This window comes from Pristiophorus japonicus, unplaced genomic scaffold (assembly GCF_044704955.1).
Source record: "Pristiophorus japonicus isolate sPriJap1 unplaced genomic scaffold, sPriJap1.hap1 HAP1_SCAFFOLD_217, whole genome shotgun sequence".
NCBI lineage: Eukaryota > Metazoa > Chordata > Chondrichthyes > Pristiophoridae > Pristiophorus > Pristiophorus japonicus.
In genome coordinates this window covers 604,335-619,196 of record NW_027251876.1, presented here as the reverse complement: position 1 = coordinate 619,196, position 14,862 = coordinate 604,335, and the positions used below count along the sequence as shown (strand labels likewise).

General features: G+C 46.5%; 1 long non-coding RNA gene across 1 annotated transcript; it reads left to right on the top strand.

Moving 5' to 3' along the window:
* The first annotated feature begins 1,267 nt into the window (after positions 1-1,267).
* LOC139245308 (uncharacterized) lies at positions 1,268-14,249 on the top strand. The gene is made up of 3 exons (XR_011589959.1): positions 1,268-1,492; positions 4,201-4,287; positions 13,293-14,249. It is a non-coding gene; the product is annotated as an uncharacterized lncRNA (long non-coding RNA).
* Positions 14,250-14,862: the final 613 nt, after the last annotated feature.

The window sequence follows — 14,862 nt, the reverse complement described above, 5'->3', positions numbered from 1 at the left end:
GGGAAGCTAAAGACCCAATAAAGGAAGTATTTAAACAATTATTTTGATGCAAAAAAATTCTGCAACGTATGTTGTAACAAGTAATTATAATCAACTAACCCATCAAAATTAGCAAAGTCAATTACAAAGACCAGAACATTTCAAAGACGATCACATGCAGTATGTGTGGAGATCTATTAACCGCATTCAAAAATCATTAAACAAAATAGAAAATAAGAGAGTTCCAGTCTTAAGCAAGATAGTTCTTTCAAGGAACGTCAAATGTGTGTAAAGTGAGACACACCGGTTCAGTGTATGACATCCACAAGCCGTATGCTCAAACGAAACAAGCTTGGGATTTGATGTGGCAAAAGATGAACTGCGTGAGAAGTGAAATAATCTAGAGTAAGAAAAGGCCCAAAATGGAAGGGAAGGGAACATTAATTAGTCTCCCGTGCAGCGGCACAGTCCCGGCCTGCATGACCATCAGCAGGTCGGGGCCATCAGAGGGAGCAGTGTGCGGCGGTGGCATTCCATTGCAGGATGGTGACGGCTGCAAAGTCATGTCGCGAATTGCAGTGCGGGCAGGCACAGCAGGAGGGGCGAAGGAGCGGCAAGAGATTATAGAAGGAAGTGACCGGGGCCTAGGAGAGGCATGAGTCTGGGGCCCAGAAGGGACAAGGGCCTAGGGGCAGCATGGGCCAGCCCAGACTACGAGATGTGTGCACTCAGTCCGTGCAGCAGAGCTGGTCTCCAGTCGTCTGGGGTAATCCTTGCCACTGGCTCAAGACCGAGCTCTGTCAAGCCCGTGTGGTGGCTGGTGTGCAACGGCCACCACACCATTAAAAAAATCCAAGCACAGGCATCTTCCACCCTTCAAGATGTAGCTCGGGATCTGGAATGTTAGGTCCTTCATTAAAACACCTGTGAACTCATTCCTTTTTGGCGCGGAAGCAAATCATCCTCGCTTCCAGGGACTGCCTATGATGATGATGGTTATGTACAAATCAAATATTGGACATACGGTGTTTGAAACAAGCTGATTTATTTAATATTTATACAGAACATTAATCTCCAGCTCAGATTTCGCGGTTATGAAGAGCAGCAGAAACAAAGTCGAAGTGCCGGAATGAACATGGTTCAGTGGCCAATGGGAGCCCAGTAAATCCTCTTCCATTCACTGATTGGCCATTCCTATTTACCCAGCATTCCCCGCGACGGAGAATGTGCCGACCCCAGACTACAGGGGTCCAGTGCGCAGGCGCGGGACCTGGCTGTATTTGGAGCATGTAATGGCGTGGCAGGCATGGTGAAATGTGCTCCGCAAAACAGCTCAATTTCAGCGGGGCGGAGGGGAATAATGGACCAGCGGGTAGCCGGGAAGGCTTCATAAACAACTGGTGCTCGCCGGAAGCCTGGAATAATAACCGGAATATCGGCGACTGCAGCCTCGAGGTTTTCTCCCAATCACAGGCTCAGGGTATCGGCAGCCACCTTTGTACAGGAAGGCAGGGTCAGTTCTCCGCCATCTTTATTCAGCGAGCAACAAAGCGCATGCGCGGCAATCTTGGTAAAGTAATAGCTTAGTTATTTTATTCTCGACACCTCGGATTTCTCACCGTCTCCTAAAGGTGCTGCTCAGTGCTGAGCTTATGATTTACGTCCCAGACAATTGTAACAGGAAAGCCCCAGAGCTGTTCACTCTCAGTGTTACAATCCCCATGTACAGTCCCAGGGTTGGAATCCCCGTCAACAGTCTCAGGTTATTATCTCATAAGAACATAATAACATAAGAAATAGGAGCAGGAGTGGATCATTTGGCCCTTGGATCCTGCTCAACCATTCAATAAGATCATGGCTGATCTGATCATGGACTCAGCTCCACTTCCCTGCCCGCTCCCCATAACCCTTTAATCCCTTATCGCTCAAAAATCTGTCTATCTCTGCCTTAAATATATTCAATGACCCAGCCTCCACAGCTCTCGGGCAGAGAATTTCATAGATTTACAACCCTCTGAGCGAAGAAATTTCTCCTCATCTCAGTTTTAAATGGGTGGCCCCTTTATTCTGAGACTATGCACCCTAGTTTTAGTTTACCTTATGAGTGGAAATATCCTCCCTGGATCCACCTTGTCCAGTCCCCTCGTTATCATATGTTTCGATAAGATCACCTCTCATTCTTTTGAACTCCAATGTATATCGGCTCAACCTATCCTCATACCTTATCACCGGAATTAACCTCTGAACAGCCTCCAATGCAAGTGTATCCTTCCTTAAATACAGAGACCAAAACTGCATGCAGTATTCTAGGTGTGGTCTCACCAATACCCTGTACAGTTGTAGCAGGATTTCTCTGTTTTATACCCCTTGCAATAAAGGCCAACATTCCATTTGCCTTCCTGATTACTTGCTGTACCTACACACTAACTTTTTGTGTTTTATGCACAAACATCCTCAGGTCTCTCTGTCCTGTAGCACTCTGCAATTTTTCTCCATTTAAATTATAATTTGCTTTTCTATTATTTCTGCCAAAGTGGATAAACCTCACATTTTCCCATATTATACTAAATCTGACAAATTTTTGCCCACTCATTTCACCTGTCTATATCCCTTTGCAGATTTGTTGTGTTCTCAATTTGCTTTCCCACCCATCTTTGTATCATCAGCAAGCTTGGCTCTATTACACTCGGTCCCTTCTTCCAACTCATTAATATAGATTGTAAATAGTTGAGGACCCAGTATCAATACCTACAGTACCCCACTAGTCACCATTTGCCAACCGGAAAAAGACCCATTTATCCCGACTCTCTGTTTTCTGTTAGTTAACCAATCCTCTATCTATGCTAATATACTGCCCTCAATGCTATCTTGTGCAGTAACCTCTTATGTGGCACCTTATAAAATGCCTTCTGGAAATCCAAATACACCACATCCATTGGTTCCGGCTTATCCATCCTACTCATTACATCCTCAAAGAACTCCAGCAAATTTGTCGAACATGATTTCCCTTTCATAAATCCATGCTGACTCTGCCTGACCAAATTATGCTTTTCCAAATGTCCCGCTACTGCTTTCTTAATAATGGACTACAGCACTTTCCCAATGACAGATGTTAGGCCAACTGGTCGATAGTTTCCTGCTTTTTGTCTGCCTCCTTTTTTCAAATAGAGGCATTACATTTTTGGTTTCTAATCTGTTGGGAACACCCCAGAATCCAGGGAATTTTGGTAGATTACAACTAATGTGTCCACTATCTCTGCAGCCACTTCTCTTAAGACCCTACAATGTAAGTCATCAGGGCAAGGTGACTTGTCTGCCTTTAATCCCGTTATTTTACCGAGCACTACTTTATTATGAATAGTGATTGTAATAAGTTCCTCCCTCACTATAGCCCCTTCGGTATTACTCTCAGTGACCGAGTGTTTTACTCTAATTAAACTGAACTCGGATTGTTTCTGTCAGATATTAACTCCTGCACGGACCAAGCAAACACTCCCACTCCCTCGTCCCTCCGATATTTCTGCAGGATTGCTTTGTGAAGAAGGGCTCATGGAGAGAAACACCCTGCACGGAATGATCCCAAATTGAGCATCTCCAAGGGACAAGGCTCCCAGCTTTAATCATTCTCTGTCCTTTCCCCCTAGGCCCAGTTCCTTTGCTCAGATTCTGATAAAAGTAAATTGGGAAAAGTGCACTTTGATTTTTACAGTCTGAATTAGTGCAGAGAGCTGCACATGCGCGGTTCAGCCCCGCTCCCTGTGTCGATTTCCAGTGAGCAGAAGAGCGCATGCGCCCTCCCCTCCCCCAGCCCTGCCTGTGATCACCATTCACTCAGTGAGTGGAAGAAGCTGGTTTAAAACAGCCGGGAATGGAGACACCACGACCCCGGGGTAAGGCAGCGAGCAGCAGCCTCCTTACAGCAGTGCAGCGCTTTGGGAGCGTGTCCGCAGATGGGCTCAGAGATCGCATTGAGTCGGGGGGGAAACACAGCCTGACAGTGAGGATGTGGGGAGTTTCACAAGGTGCATCTATTGCAGGCACCAGGAGAGGAGTGTGGGAGAAGATATTTTAAAGACGGGTTATATTGTTTCGGTGAGCTGACTTCTCCAGAACCGTGTTGCTGGTGATCGAGAGATACATTGTCGCTCCCTCAGATACATCATATTCTCCCCACATCCATCTCGTAGAACTAATAATGTTCTCGTATTATTATTCTCATAGCAAAATTCTTCAACCAGCCAGAACAAATGTGATCTTTCCTCCACCCAGAACACAAGGAACAGTGCAGGCAGCTCCTTCTCACATACAGTAAGTAGATTATCACTCACAGACCGCAGAGACACAGAACTGGCTCAATCCTATTATCACAGGCAGCAGAAGCTGTCAGTCCCACAGTGATCCGAAGTGGCAGAGTTACATTGTGAATCTTACAGCCACATGGAACAGTAGAATCTGATGCTGTTTCACCATTGAAACAGATCACACTGACAGGTACATTAAACACCCACACTCACTTGCCAGAAACTGGCAGGTAGAGAATAAAAGACAATCATCTATCAGAAAAAATGTCAAATAGGTAGTATAAACCACACTCGCATATCAGAAGCTGATGGGTACAGAGCAAAAGCCATGTTTCAGAATCTGACGGATTCAGGATTTAACCCCCTGAACATACCAGAAGATGACAGGTGCAGAATAAACCCCACATTCCCATACCATAGACTGAGAGATACAGTATACAACACATACCCACATATATGAAAGTGACAGTAACAGAATAAAATCCCCACTTGCATACCAGAGAGTGACAGGTAAAGTGTAAATCCAACGTGCACATATCGGAAAACTGAAAGGCAGTAAGTAAAATTGTTACTTACATCGCAGAAACTGATAGGGGCAGAGTAAAACCCACACGCACACATCAGAACAATGACACGTAGAAGGCAAAATCTTCATTCACATATCAGAGAAATACAGGTTAAAAGTAAAATTGATTCTCATGTTCACATACCAGAGACTGGCAAATACAGAGTAAATTCCACACTCACATAGCAGGAACTGACAGGTACAATCTAAAACATACAATCAAGTAGCAGGAACAAATAGGTACAGTCTAACATAGCAGAAACTGAGAAGCACAGATTAAACCTCAACACACAACAAAACCTGACAGTTACAGAATAATACACACACTCACATATCAGAGACTGAGAGATACATATAAAACCCACACTCACACATCAGAGGCTGACATATTACAATCCATATTCCCATAACATAAATTGACATACAGTGACATGCCCATACTCACGAACCAATAATTGACAGGTACAGGGTAAAGACCTCTCTTTCATTCCAGAAACTGACAGCTACAAAGGAAAGTCCACTCACAATTAAGCAGAAACTGGCAGGTATAGAGTAAGGTCCACAATCACATGTCAGAACATGACAGGTACAGAATAAAAGCCAGACTCCCCTAACAGAAATGGAGATACAGAGAATGGCCCACACTCACACAGCAGAGACAGATAGATACAGAGTGAAACTCAGACTCATTTACCAGAGACTGACAGATTCAACATAAACACTCACCTCCATAACACAAATTGACAGTTAGAAAGTAAAACGGATACTCTATCAGGAATTGGTGGTACACAGTAAAACAATATTAACATACTGAAGAATGACGGGTATGGAGTGGAGCTCACATTCACATAACAGAGATGGAAAGATACAGCGCAAAATACACACACACACCAGGAATGTAAAGAAACATAGAAAATAGGTGCAGGAGCAGGCCATTCGGCCCTTCGAGCCTGCACCGTCATTCAATATGATCATGGTTGATCATGCAACTTCAGTACCCCACTCCCACTTTCTCTCCATCCCCCCTGATCCCCTTAGCTGTAAGGGCCACATCTAACTCCCTGCTGAATATATCCAACAAACTGGACTCCACAACTTTCTGTGGTAGAGAATTGCACAGGTTTACCACTCTCTGGGTGAAAAAGTTTCTCCTCATTTCAATCCGATATGGCTTACCCCTTATCCTTAGACTGTGACCCCTGGTTCTGGACTTCCCCAACATCGGGAACATTCTTCCTGCATCTAACCTGTCAGTCCCGTCATAATTTTATATGTTTCTATGAGATACCCTCTCATTCTTCTAAATTCCAGTGAGTTTCCAGCCTAGCTGATCCAGTCTTTCTTTATATGTCAGTCCTGCCATCCCGGGAATTAGTCTGGTGAACCTTCGCTGCACTCCCTCAATAGCAAGAACGTCCTTCCTCAGATTAAGAGACCAAAACTGCACACAATACTCAAGGTGTGGTCTAACCAAGGCCCTGTACAACTGCAGTAAGACTTCCCTGCCTCTATACTCAAATCCCCTCGCTATGAAGGCCAGCATGCCAGTTTCTTTCTTTACTGCCTGCCGTACCTGCATGATGTACCATGACACACAGGTCTCTTTGCACCTCCCATTTTACTAATCTGTCACCATTCAGATAATCTGCCTTCCTGTTTTTGCCCCCAAAGTGGATAACCTCACATTTATCCACATTATACTGCATCTGCCATGCAATTGCCCATTCACCTAACCTGTCCAAGTCACCCTGCTGAGCATCCTCCTCACAGCTCACACCGCCACCCAGCTTAGTGTCATCTGTAAATTTGTAGAAATTACATTAAATTCCTTCGTCTAAATCATTAATGTATATTGTAAATAGCTGAGATCCCAGCACTGAACCTTGCGGCACCCCACTAGTCACTGCCTGCCATTCTGGAAAGGACCAGTTTATCCCAACTCTCTGCTTCCTGTCTGCCAACCAGTTCTCCCTCCACATCAATACATTACCCCCAATACTATGTGCCTTAATTTTGCACACTAATCTCTTGTGTGGCACCTTGTCAAAAGCCTTTTGAAATTCCAAATACACCACATCCGCTGGTTCTCCCTTATCCACTCTACTAGTTACAGCCTCAAAAAACTCAAAGATTTGTCAAGCATGATTTCCCTTTCATAAATCCATGCTGACTTGGACCGATCCTGTCACTGCTTTCCAAATGCTCTGCTATTACATCTTTAATAATTGATTCCAGCATTTTCCCCACCACCAATGTCAGGCTAACCGGTCTATAATTCCCTGTTTCCCTCTCCCTCCTTTTTTAAAAAATGGAGTTACATTAGCTACCCTCCAATCCATAGGTACTGATCCAGAGTACATGGAATTCCGGAAAATGACTACCAATGCATCTACTATTTCTAGGGCCGCTTCTTTAACTACTCTGGGATGCAGACTATCAGGCCCTGGGGATTTATCGGCCTTCAGTCCCATCAGTTTCCCTACTACCATTTCCAGACTAATAAGGATTTCCCTCAGTTCCTCCTTCCCGCGAGACCCTCGGTCCCCTAGTATTTTCAGGAGGTTATTCGTGTCTTCCTTAGTGAAGACAGAACCAAAGTATTTGTTCAATTGGTCTGCCATTTCCTTGTTCCCCATTATGAATTCACCTGATTCTGACTGCAAGGGGCCTACATTAGACTTCACTAATCTTTTTCTCTTCACATATCTATAAAAGCTTTTGCAGTCAGTTTTTAATGTTCACTGCAAGCTTACTCTCATACTCTATTTTCCCCCCTCCTAATTAGATCCTTAGTCCTCCTCTGCTAAATTCTAAATTTCTCCCAGTCCTCAGCTTTGCTGCTTTTTCTGGCCAATTTATATGCCTCTTCCTTGGATGTAACACTGTCCCTAATTTCCCTTGTTAGCTACGGTTGAGCCTCCTTTCCGGTTTTATTTTTACGCCAGACAGGGAAGTACAATAGTTGCAATTCATCCATGTGATCTTTAAATATCTGCCATTGCCTATCCACCGTCAACCCTTTAAGTATCATTCGCCAGTTTATCCTAGCCAAATCACGTCTCATACCATTGAAGTTTCCTTTAAGTTCAGGAACCTAGTCTCTGAGTTAACTGTGTCGCTCTCCATCTTAATGAAGAATTCTACCATATTATGGTCACTCTCCCCAAGGGGCCATGCACGACCAGATTGCTAATTAATCCTCTCTCGTTACACAAGACCCAGTCTAGGATGGCCCGCTCTCCAGTTGGTTCCTCGACATATTGGTCTAGAAAACCATCCCTTATACACTCCAGGAAATCCTCCTCCACAGTATTGCCACAAGTTTGGTTCTCCCAATCAATATGTAGGTTAAAGTCACCCCCATGATAACTGCTGTCCCCTTATTGCACGCGTCCCTAATTTCCTGTTTGATACCATCTCCAACCTCTCTACTACTGCTTGGTGGTCTGTACACAACCCCAACTAACGTTTTCTGCCCTTTGGTGTTTTGCAGCTCTACCCATACAGATTCCACATTATCCCAGCTAATGTCCTTCCTTACTGTTGCATTAACCTCTTCTTTAACCATTAACACTACCCCACCTCCTTTTCCTTTCTGGCTATCCTTCCTGAATATTGAATACCCCTGGATGTTATGTTCCCAGCTTTGGTTACCCTGGAACCATGTCTCAGTAATCCCAATTACATCATATCCGTTAATAGCTATCTGTGCAGTTAATTCTTCCACCTTATTACGAATGCTCCTCGTTTTGTGACTCAGCCTTCAGGCTTGTTTTTTTAACACTCTTTGTCCTTTTAGAATTATGTTGTAATGTGGCCCTTTTTGATACAGAATAACCCACAGGCAATTACCAGAAATTGACAGGTACAGGATAAAATCCACGCTCTCGTATCAGAAACTAACATAGAGAGTAAAATCCTCATCCACATACCAGAGATGGACAGATATGAGTAAAATCCACACTCCCATACCAGACACCCACTACATAAGAAAATAAGAACTTAAGAAATAGGAGCAAGAGCAGGCCATACGGCCCCTCGAGCCTGCTCTGCCATTTAATACGATCATGTGGCTGATCCGATCATGGACTCGGGTCCACTTCCCCGCCCGCTCCCCATAACCCCTTATTCCCTTATTGGTTAAGACACTGTCTATCTCTGTCTTAAATATATTCAATGTCCCAGCTTCCACAGCTCCCTGAGGCAGCGAATTCCACTGATTTAAAACCTTCTGAGAGAACAAATTCCTCCTCATCGCAGTTTTAAATGGGGGGCCCATTATTCTAAGATTATGCCCCCTAGTTCTAGTCTCCCCTATCAGTGAAAACATCCTCTCTGCTACCACCTTGTCAAGCCCCCTCATTATCTTTTACGTTTCGATAAATCACCTCTGATTCATTCTTCTGAATTCAATTGGCCTTGGCCTTCCAGATCACTTGCTGTACCTGCATACTAACCTTATGTGTTTCATGCACAAGTACCCCCAGGTCCCGCTGTACTGCAGCACTTTGCAATCTTTCTCCATTTAAATAATAACTTGCTCTGCCATAGTGCATGACCTCACTTTCCAACATTATACTCCATCTGCCAAATTTTTACCCTCTCACGTTGCCTATCTGTGACCTTTTGCAGATTATTTGTGTCCTCCTCACACATTGCTTTTCCTCCCACCTTTGTATTGCCAGCAAACTTGGCTACGTTACAGTCGGTCCCTTCTTCCAAGTCGTTAATATAGATTGTAAATAGTTGGGGTCCCGGCACTGATCCCTGCGACACCCCACTAGTTACTGATTACCAACCCGAGAATGAACCATTTATCCCGACTCTCTGTTTTCTGTTAGTTAGCCAATCCTCTATCCATGCTAATATATTACCCCCAGCCCCGTGAACTTTTATCTTCTGCAGTAACCTTTTATGTGGCATCTTATCACATGCGTTCTAGAAGTCCAAATATACCACACCCACTTTATCCACCCTGTTCATTACATGCTCAAAGAATTCCAGCAAATTTGTCAAACATGACTTCCCCTTCATAAATCCATGCTGACTCTGCCTGAACGAATTATGCTTTTCCAAATGTCCTGCTAATGCTTCTTTAAGAATGAACTCCAACATTTTCCCAACCACAAATGTTAGGCTGACTGGTCTATAGTTTCCTGCTTTTTGTCTGCCTCATTTTTTAAATAGAGGCATTAAATTTTTGGTTTCCAAGCTGTTGGGACCACCCCAGAATCCAGGGAATTTTGGCAGATTACAACCAATGTGTCCACTATCTCTGCAGCCACTTCTCTTAAGACCCTACGATGTAAGCCATCAGGGCAAGGTGACTTGTCTGCCTTTAGTCCCGTTATTTTACCGAGTAGTACTTTATTATGAATAGTGATTGTATTAAGTCCTTTCTCACTATAGCCCCTTCGGTATTACTCTCAGTGACCGAGTGTTTTACTCTAATTAAACTAATCACGGACTGTTTCTGTCAGATATTAACTCCTGCACGATCCCAGCAATCACTCCCACTCCCTCGTCCCTCCGATGTTTCTGCAGGATTGCTTTGTGAAGACGGGCTCATGGAGAGAAACACCCTGCACGGAATGATCCCAAATTGAGCATCTCCAAGGGACAAGGCTCCCAGCTTTAATCATTCTCTGTCCTTTCCCCCCAGGCCCAGTTCCTTTGCTCAGATTCTGAGAAAAGTAAATTGGGAAAAGTGCACTTTGATTTTTACAGGCTGAATTAGTGCAGAGAGCTGCGCATGCGCGGTTCAGCCCCACCCCCATGTCGATTTCCAGTGAGCAGAAGAGCGCATGCACCCTCCCCTCCCCCAGCCCTGCCTGTGATCACCATTCACTCAGTGAGCGGAAGAAGCTGGTTTAAAACAGTGTGTCTCTCGGTCCCCGGGTAACACCGAGTGCGGCTCTCGGGCAACACCGAGTGTGGCTCTCCGTCCCCGGGCAACACCGAGTGTGGCTCTCCGTCCCCGGTTAACACCGAGTGTGGCTCTCAGTCCCGAGGTAACACTGACTGTGGCTCTCAGTCCCCGGGTGACACCGAGTGTGGCTCTGAGTCCCCGGGTAACACCGAGTGCAGCTCTCAGGGCCCGGGCAACACCGAGTGCGGCTCTCAGTCCCCGGGCAACACCGAGTGTGGCTCTCAGTCCCCGGGCAACACCGAGTGTGGCTCTCAGTCCCCGGGCAACACCGAGTGTGGCTCTCAGTCCCCGGGCAACACCGAGTGTGGCTCTCAGTCCCCGGGCAACACCGAGTGTGGCTCTCAGTCCCCGGGCAACACCGAGTGTGGCTCTCAGTCCCCGGGCAACACCGAGTGTGGCTCTCAGTCCCCGGGCAACACCGAGTGTGGCTCTCAGTCCCCGGGCAACACCGAGTGTGGCTCTCAGTCCCCGGGCAACACCGAGTGTGGCTCTCAGTCCCCGGGCAACACCGAGTGTGGCTCTCGGGCCCCGGGCAACACCGAGTGTGGCTCTCAGTCCCCGGGCAACACCGAGTGTGGCTCTCAGTCCCCGGGCAACACCGAGTGTGGCTCTCAGTCCCCGGGCAACACCGAGTGTGGCTCTCAGTCCCCGGGCAACACCGAGTGTGGCTCTCGGGCCCCGGGCAACACCGAGTGTGGCTCTCGGGCCCCGGGCAACACCGAGTGTGGCTCTCGGGCCCCGGGCAACACCGAGCGTGGCTCTCAGGCCCTGAGTCAGAGCCGCTGGGCCCAGCACCAGCATCCCCCGGGGGCAGCACCTCCCCCACACCAGGAAAACAACAACTTTCATTTATACAGCATGCCCAGCAATTCCCAGCCGCTCTTTATCAGGTGGGTGCTGGATGTGGAAGTCGCTCATGGATTCATGAAGGGGAAATCATGTTTAACTAATTTACTGGAATTCTTTGAGGATATAACGAGCATGGTGGATAGAGGTGTACTGATGGATGTGGTGTATTTAGATTTCCAAAAGGCATTCGATAAGGTGCCACACAAAAGGTTACTGCAGAAGATAGAGGTACGCGGAGTCAGAGGAAATGTATTAGCAGGGATAGAGAATTGGCTGGCGAACAGAAAGCAGAGAGTCGGGATAGATGGGTCCTTTTCGGGTTGGAAATCGGTGGTTAGTGGTGTGCCACAGGGATCGGTGCTGGGAGCACAACTGTTTACAATATACATAGATGACCTGGAAGAGGGGACAGAGTGTAGTGTAACAACATTTGCAGATGACACAAAGATTAGTGGGAAAGCAGGTTGTGTAGAGGACACAGAGAGGCTGCAAAGAGATTTAGATAGGTTAAGCGAATGGGCTAAAGTTTGGCAGATGGAATACAATGTCGGAAAGTGTGAGGTCATCCACCTTGGGGAAAAAAAAACAGTAAAAGTGAATATTATTTGAATGGGGAGAAATTACAACATGCTGCGGTGCAGAGGGACCTGGGGGTACTTGTGCATGAATCCCAAAAAGTTTGTTTGCAGGTGCAGCAAGTAATCAGGAAGGCAAATGGAATGTTGGCCTTCATTGCGAGAGGGATGGAGTACAAAATCAGGGAGGTCCTACTGCAACTGTACAGGGTATTGGTGATGCTGCACCTGGAGTACTGCGTGCACTTTTGGTCACCTTACTTAAGGAAGGATATACTGGCTATGGAGGGGGTCCAGAGACGATTCACTAGGCTGATCCCGGAGATGAGGGGGTTACCTTATGATGATAGATTGAGTAGACTGGGTCTTTACTCGTTGGAGTTCAGAAGGATGAGGGGTGATCTTATAGAAACATTTAAAATAATGAAAGGCGGATAAAGGCGGAGAGGTTGTTTCCACTGGTAGGGGAGACTAGAACTAGGGGGCACCACCTCAAAATACGGGGGGAACCAATTTAAAACCGAGTTGAGAAGGAATTTCTTCTCCCAGAGGGTTGTGAATCTGTGGAATTCTCTGCCCAAGGAAGCAGTCAAGTCACAGATAGATTTTTAACCAATAAGGGAATTAAGGGTTACGGGGAGCAGGCGGGTAAGTGGAGCTGAGTCCACGGCCAGATCAGCCATGATCTTGTTGAATGGCGGAGCAGGCTCGAGGGGCTAGATGGGCTACTCCTGTTCCTAATTCTTATGTTCTTATGTTCTCTCTGGCCTCCTGTGTGGCTCTGTTTGTTACATCAGTTTGAGCTAGATAGAGAGTGGGGAGAAACTGCTGGGTTTCACCCCCAGTACTTCTGGGCCCAGTGGGACCAACAATTTCCCATGTGGGCCTGTCGAGGGAGGTGGGTTCCCTTCCCAGAAGGACAGCAGTGACCCAGATGTGTTTTTATGACAATCCGGCAGATTTCATGGTCACTTTTTTCTAGTGCCGGCCCCCCAAATGACCAGATTCATTAAGCTCAATTTCACAACCTGCCTTTGTGTTTTTGTGGGTTCTCTCTCACACTCCCTTTTTCCTGTTGGAAATTTACTTTGCAGGGTGTTAAAAGGGGAAGATTTGTAGACTGGAAGCTCAAACCAAACATCACCTCAAGATCTGACAGAGTCACTCGATCCATCAGGACTGGAATATCATTAGCCTTTGACCATGGAAGCAGAAGGCACCATTCACAGTGGGGAGAAACGGTACACATGCTCTGTGTGTGGACAAAGCTTCAACCAATCATCCAAACTGGAGAGACACAAGTGCAGTCGCACTGGGGAGAAACCGTGTAAATGTGGGGATTGTGGGAAACGTTTCAACTACCCGCCCCAGCTGGAAACACATCGGCGAGTTCACACTAGGGAGAGGCTGTTCACCTGCTCCGAGTGTGGGAAGGGATTCACTCTGTCATCCGACCTGCTGACACACCAGTGAGTTCACACTGGGGAGAGGCCATTCATCTGCTCTGACTGTGGGATGGGATTCACTACATCATCCCACCTGCTAAGGCATCAGCGACTTCATACTGGGGAGAGGCTGTTCACCTGCTCCGAGTGTGGGAAGGGATTCACTCGGTCACCCGACCTGCTGACACACCAGCGAGTTCACACTGGGGAGAGGCCGTTCACCTGCTCCGACTGTGGGAAGGGATTCACTCGGTCATGATCTGCTGACACACCAGCGAGTTCACACTGAGGAGAGGCCGTTCACCTGCTCTGAGTGTGGGCAGGGATTCCCTCAGTCATCCGACCTGCAGAGACACCAGCGAGTTCACACTGGGGAGAGGCCGTTCACCTGCTGTGAGTGTGGGAAGGGATTCTCTCTGTCAGGCAACCTGCTGAGACACCAGCGAGTTCACAAGTGACTGCAGGGGTTGGATTCTGCTGTTATTGCTGCTGGTAATCACATCCTGGACTGCATCGTCTTTATTCTGACAGTTGGGGTTTATAACTCCTGTAATGCTGATGGTAATGACTCCTATAACTGGAAAGGGGTTTAATATTTGGGCTATAGACACATAAATTCGTTTTGCTTTCAACACATTGCTGTGGATTTTTGTCTTTCCCACCTGAATGTTTAGCATCACCTGGCTGGAGCTGAGAAAGGGCAATCTGTGCGGAGGATCGTACAGGGGGAACAGAACTTCAGCCTGGACACAGTCCTTCAGGGCCACACTGAGATCACCTCATTCTTCTGAACTCCAATGTGTATAGGCCCAACCTACTCAAGCTATCTTCATAAGTCAATCCCCTCATCTCCAGAATCAATGTAGTGAACCTTCACTGAACAGCCTCCAATGCAAGTATATCCTTCCTTAAATATGGAGACCAAAATACGGAGTCCATTACAGGCAAAATGCCAAGCAAACCAGCAGCACACTGGCACCTTAACAGTGTCTCATCGGCGTACAGGCTTTTCCTAAATAGATTTGCTGAGTGGATATAAACTTAAACCAGGTTTACAGGCGTGATGCTCTATTCACATATTGAAGGTAGAAGAGATGCTGTGGGGCACATTTTAAGTCCAGTAGCTGAAAGTGATTGACAGACTGGGTTTTGTGTTTAGTGATCCCGGGCGTGTTACCAATACCAGCAAAATCGAAGCCCATGGAATAACTGGGACAGT